A 6,048-nucleotide genomic window follows, 5' to 3' on the forward strand; every position below is an offset into this window, starting at 1 on the left:
ATAAGACAGCTTGAGCTAGCCAGACTCTCATCACTTCCAGCTTTCCTGCCACAACACTGAAAGCAAAGCTCTGATGAATAGTTTTAGGATTTCAAATGCCAGGTCTATGGGCTATACTCCAGGAGCTGTGAGCACAAGAGGTTGTCCACTTTGGATGATCAGGCAATCAGACTGCAGGGAGGGCATTCCTGTCCCATACTCCTGGAGCAGCCCGAGAGCCCTGGCACGGCAGGAGAGCTGCCCCAGAGCTGAACGCGAGGGGCCCCGATGACCAGCGCAATGGGCTGCCTGCTCCTCAGTCAGAGGCGTGAGCAGTGGGTTCCCCAGCAGCCTCTAAACCGGCCCCGGAGGCAGAGAAATGGAACCCAAGTCCTTTTCAGAAAATATTGTGGGCTCGGTGAAGCCATTTCAGACCATCTCTAGCCACGAAGCAGTAGGAACAGGCTGCCTGATTCAGATCTAAAGCCATGTGTTTTGTGTTCCTTGCAGGATGGGAACTCTCTGAAGACAGCTAATGAATTTGTCCACATTAACATTATGACAGTGCAATGCATTCCAGGATAAAGTCATACCAGTTCCAAAAATGATTAAAAACGAACAGAATAAATTACAAGATAAAGCAAAAAGGAAGCAAAAAGATAATTTATGTGTAGATGAAAGGTAGTTTGTGCCAAAAATATAAATAGCTGCTGAAACAATACAACCTGTGTAAACACGCTGTAAACCTGCTGATACAAAGCTTGCAGAACAGTGCTGCACAGTTAGGCTGGGGAATCAATTTGTTTATTTTCCCTGTGAAATGAAATTAATTCGAAGGTAAGGAGGGGTGGCTCACAGAAGGCATTTTTGGAATACTATCTCCTTAAAAGCTTCAATCTTCCTTTTAGTTTGAGCATGATTTTGAATAATGGGCTTCAGTGCATTATCAGTTTATGTGAGAACTTGTGTTACTTAATTTTCACATTAAACACCTATTCTTCTGTTTTCAACTGGGTTTGGATTTCCCAATACCAGTGCATGCAATCAGGCAGTAAGTTTCCATTGCGATTGTGATAAAGAAAATCAGACACCCAAACATTCTGAAATGTTTCCACCAGAATGCTGCGGCTTGTCAGAAGTAGAGAAATAAATACGATTCGCAAATTACATTGATATAAACGTCTTCGGTGATCATCACCCATTTTAGGTCTGCTACAGATAGCACCTGCTTAAAAATGCAACTACTCTTTTCTGGTTTGTGCTGCAGACTAATCCAGATGTGAGGCCATCTGGCTAAGCAGTTTGCATTTTGGATAAAGAGTGCATCCATCTGTAACATACTTCATAAACAATTCTTGAATCAAGTGAGCTCAGCGAAAAATCAAGATTGTAGAATAAGAAACGTGTTCTAACATGTTGATTTCCACCCATTTCCCTCCACTGTGCTTTCTGGAGCATCTTGACCCAATAACTTCCTAAAAGTAGTTGAATGTCAGATTTATTTTCGCTTCTTCCATTCTTCTGAGATTTTTTGAATAAAAAAATTGGAGACCTTTCTTAGGGATGCACACGCTTCATGCACTTGCTCCATGACTTCACTTCCTAGTGAACTGGAACTCCACAAAGAGACCCTCAGCTCCATGCTCGCTGCACAACACATAGCCAATTCCAAAGTTAGGTGTAATATTGCAGCCTGATATGTTTCTCTTGATCCTTGCTTTTTTTTTTTCTTTTTTTCTTTTTTTCTTTTTTTCTTTTTTTCTTTCTTACTGCAGCTTTTCTGCTCCTTTTCACCTCTTCATGCTGTGCAATGAAGGGGAACATCTGGCTGTGAAAGAATATTGTTAATACATTCAAAAATACGTTGCTTCTCCTTTTTTTTAAACTCAGTATGAGTCATTATCTGGGACTTTCAGAAACAAACACTTTGTTGTGGAAAATATTTACGGGGGTGGAGTGGAGGGTTGCAAATTATTTTTGCATTGAAAAGTAAGTGGACAGCAAAAAATAAAGTCTTAAACCTCAAATAACGAAGGTTTACGACCAATTATGTAAAATAACATTATCCAGGGGTTTGTCATGTAAAGACATGGGCCAGTTTATGATGAAAGGCCACATTTGTCTCTTAATCCAGTGATTTCTGTCTCACTTGGAGAAACCAGCAGGCTGCTGATGTTAGGAAGGGGTTTGAGATCAAGGAAGGAAGCTATTCCTGTCCCCCCTGCCTGACTTTTTTTCTCAAATTCGCTCAGCTCTGCTTTTGGTCTGTCTCAAATAGTATGGTATGTGCAATGCTCAGGAATTAAACCATGACACTCTTGATACCCATTGTATTTAGCCCTACAAGCCTTTCTTCTGTCCTAGATGATCATTATATTATACAAAATAAAGCTAATGGTTGCTTATGTCTAGGCAGTGCACCAGATATATAAACAACACAACAAGAAGTGTGCTTACTTAGTTAAAAAAGAGCCTAATTTTTTTGTTGGTTAACATTTTCAAAGGGAGGCAGGAAAAACGTATGTGGTCAAGATGGCAGCTGTGTGTTGGGAAAACTGGGATGTGGTTATATGCTTTCCCTCAGGTTCCTGGGCAGTATAGGGGAAATTAGGTAGGTTGCCCAGACCCATTTCAACCTGGAGGTGAAAGCACTCCCTTCCTAGGAACAGATACCTCAGAGAAAGGGAGGCTTCCTTGCAGCATGACAGAGAGCACTGATAAAGTCTCTAAAGTAGAGTGGGCACAGCAACTTCTGCAGCATTACTCATCATTGTCAGAGAACTAAATCTGAAAGGGGAAATGAAAATGCAGTTTCACAAGCAGTTCCTACATGGATTTTGGTAAAATTCCTACACTATTAATTACTTTGCCTTGATGAATTTAGGCTCTGGTTCCTCAGCAAGCTAACACGGTGGCTAGACACCCCTCAGTTTTGGTATTGCAGTGGCACAAACTGAAGCATGTGGTAATAAAACAGAATCCAAAACCTAGCATGAGGCAGGTTCCTGGCACATCGCGTGAGGAGGACTAGAGGTCTTCAGAGGGTGAGTCAAAGCCCTCCAGCATACTGAGGCTGGAGAGTGCCTGACAGAGAAGCCTAAATGCAGGAGCATGCTTGACATGCCATCCCCTCCCCGTGGACCCTCCTGCCTCCCCCCTGAGTTACAGAGCAAGTTCAACCCTCAACTCTTGAGCCCCTTCCCGAGGCATTGCCTCTTCCCTGAGACATGCCAAAGGAGCTGACACAGCTCTGGCGCAGAGGGAGGAGCGTTGTGCTGCTAGCGGGGAGCCAGGACCACAGCTGCAGGTCCCCACTGTTGTGGGCATGGGCTCCACACCAGCTAGGTACCACGCTGGCCACCTCTTCTGCTGGTTGCCATCCCGTACTTGGAAGGGCCATGCGAGGGCTGTCAGGAGGCAGAGGAGCAGCGTGGGGCAGCCACAGCATGGGCACTGCCAGCATACCTAGCAGGTAGAGGTGGCTAAGGAGTGCCTCCATCTCTCCTCTCCTCTCCATCCACTCCAAGGAGTGCCCTGCAAAAGCAGATCTGTTTCCCCCTGTAACGCAGAAATGGAGCCATCTTCAGCAACAGGCTTGTCCTATGCTTCAGGTGGCCGCAGAGCAGCCCTGTAGCTACCCCTGCTCCAGTGGATTTGTCCCCGGGCCACCCCAGTTTCTGGGTGCAAACAGTGCTGAGATGGGCGCAAGGCACTGAGTGACTCAGACCCAGGCATGCCTGAGCAGCACTGAGCTCTCAAGCCCAAAACAGAGAACCCTGATTTGTGCAAATGATGATCAAACTTGGGCTTGGCACTAACATTTGGGCGTGGGCATCTACATTTATCCAGCCTCTTTTCAAGACTGATATAGCTCTATTCCATATATTAAACCCATATGCTTGTGTAGCCAAGGCAGGCAGAGATTTCTGCACTTTCTGAGACCACAGCCTTCTGCGGTCTTAACTACAGAACTACTCTTTACGACTTTTACATCTTTTCCCCCAGTGTACGGATTACTGATAAGATGTTTCTCTCGGATATTCCTCTTGAGATCGGGTTGTCAGCAACATATGCTGTGTGACAAAAGTAACATTTACATACTTTTTTTTTTTCTTGGTATCTGATATGTAGAAACCGGTGTGCTAACTTCCCAGCACAATTCTTCCCATGACGCCAGCGCAGAGTGAGTGGTCAGGACAAGGTATGGGAAGTGCTTTTCTTCAGGGCAATACAAAAACCTACTTCCCCTCTCTTGAAAGGGAAGCGTGCTTAGAGCTGCACTGAAGGTTACTTAACTCCCCTGTCTCGTTCTGAGATGGTCTAGCATAAAAGCAGTCACACCACTGAGAACAAATTCAATCTTCTTCCCCAAAATCAGGTACTAATTCCCAAAATACCCATCTGCCCTATTCAGGGAACAAGATTTCTTCTGCGCTTGCCCGCTCTTGGTTTTTTGCCTTTTTTTGCTGGGGCTCGTAGGAGATATTTGCAGCCCCGAGGGGCGCAGAGTGGCTGCGCAGCCCCGGAGCTGGCAGGGAGAGGGCAAAAGTGGCCGGGCGGGCAGGCTGCCTGTGGCGGGGAGGCCGCGGCCGGGGCTGCAGGGCAGGCAGGGGCGAGCCCAGGCAGGGGCCGGCGGGACGGGCAGGCCCCACGGGGCAGCCCCGGGGTCGGAGGTGCAGCCCGCTCCCGCCGGCAAACGCTTCCACACGCATAGCGTGCAAGCCCACATCTGTTTCTCTAAATTGTCTGACTTTTGCAATTTTCTCTCTCCCCAGGGACATTCACACTTCCTTCCCCCATCTGGATTTAATGCAAAAATAATCCCAGTGGCTTTGCTGAAACCATGGAGGGGGCTCCAGTGGTTTTCTCTGAGAAATCACACCCAACCCGAGGCTACGCCATGGCCTCGGGGCCAGGGCGGCTTCCCACGCTCACCCCCTGGCCTTGCCCAAGGGTCAGAGCCGCTGAGGTGCTCCCCAGCGCTGCTGCCGGGGCAGAAGACGCTGACGGAGGCCAGAAGCGCTGAGGAAACGCTGGTTCCTCCTTTCATGCTGCCGAGGAGGGCGAAGAGCTGAGCCCTCTCAGAGCAGGGAAGTGCCGGAGGAAGCAGCTTTTCTCACCAGCCCGGCTGCGAGGCGGCCCCACGCCAGGCCCTGCGGCCTGCCTGCCCCGGGGCTCCCCCTTCCCTGCCTCCCCAGCAACCCCCCAAGCGCCCCAGGAAACGGCAGCGCAGGGCAGCTCGGCTCCCGGGCCGGGGGAACCGCCTCTCCCTTCTCCCCAGCAGCCGCTCCTGCCCCGGCCCCGCTCCCTTGTGCACCTTCCCGCCCCGCAGCGCTGCCCTGCCTCGCTATTTCTGCAATCTGTACATTATTCTTGTCAGGAAAAGAAATGCCAGCACAAACTAGGCCTCTTGCCCCAGCTAAGTCAGAAGACGCGGGAGTTCCCCTTGGGAAAATTAGCAAGATGAAGGCAACAGCTGTTTGTATTTTGAATGTGCTTTTCCCACTTCCTGCTGTTTTGAAGAAGGAGATGGGGATAGTCATACTGTGCAGTCTCAGGCTCCCCGCTTCACCAGCCAGTTTCTCCTTTCTAGTCTATGAACCTGGAGACGTTTCCCCAGGGGAAGGCTCAGACCAGGAGCCTGACGCAGGTGCCCTGAATTGCTCCCAAAGCGCTCGCTGGGGGAAAACCCCTGCCAGCCAGGGTGCATCATCCCTCCAGGGACGTTCTGTTCTCTCTGCAGGATATCAAGATAGCCACTTTACATGGCTGTCTTGATAAATGCCAAAAAGCTGAATCACAGAATCATAGAATCATTTAGGTTGGAAAAGACCTTTCAGATCAAGTCCAACCGTTAACCTAGCACTGCCAACTCCACCACTAAACCATGTCCCTAAGTGCACGTCTACCCATCTTTTAAATACCTCCAAGGATGGGGACTCAACTCAATGAAGCTCCCAGTCACCCATGGCTTGCCCATATGGCACTGCACAGACAGTAACGGGATAATCTGGAAAGGCAAGAAGGACACACAGGTGAGGAAGACTACTTTTACCCTGACTTAGAGGA

Source organism: Platalea leucorodia, assembly GCF_965183815.1.
Source record: "Platalea leucorodia genome assembly, chromosome: 6".
NCBI lineage: Eukaryota > Metazoa > Chordata > Aves > Pelecaniformes > Threskiornithidae > Platalea > Platalea leucorodia.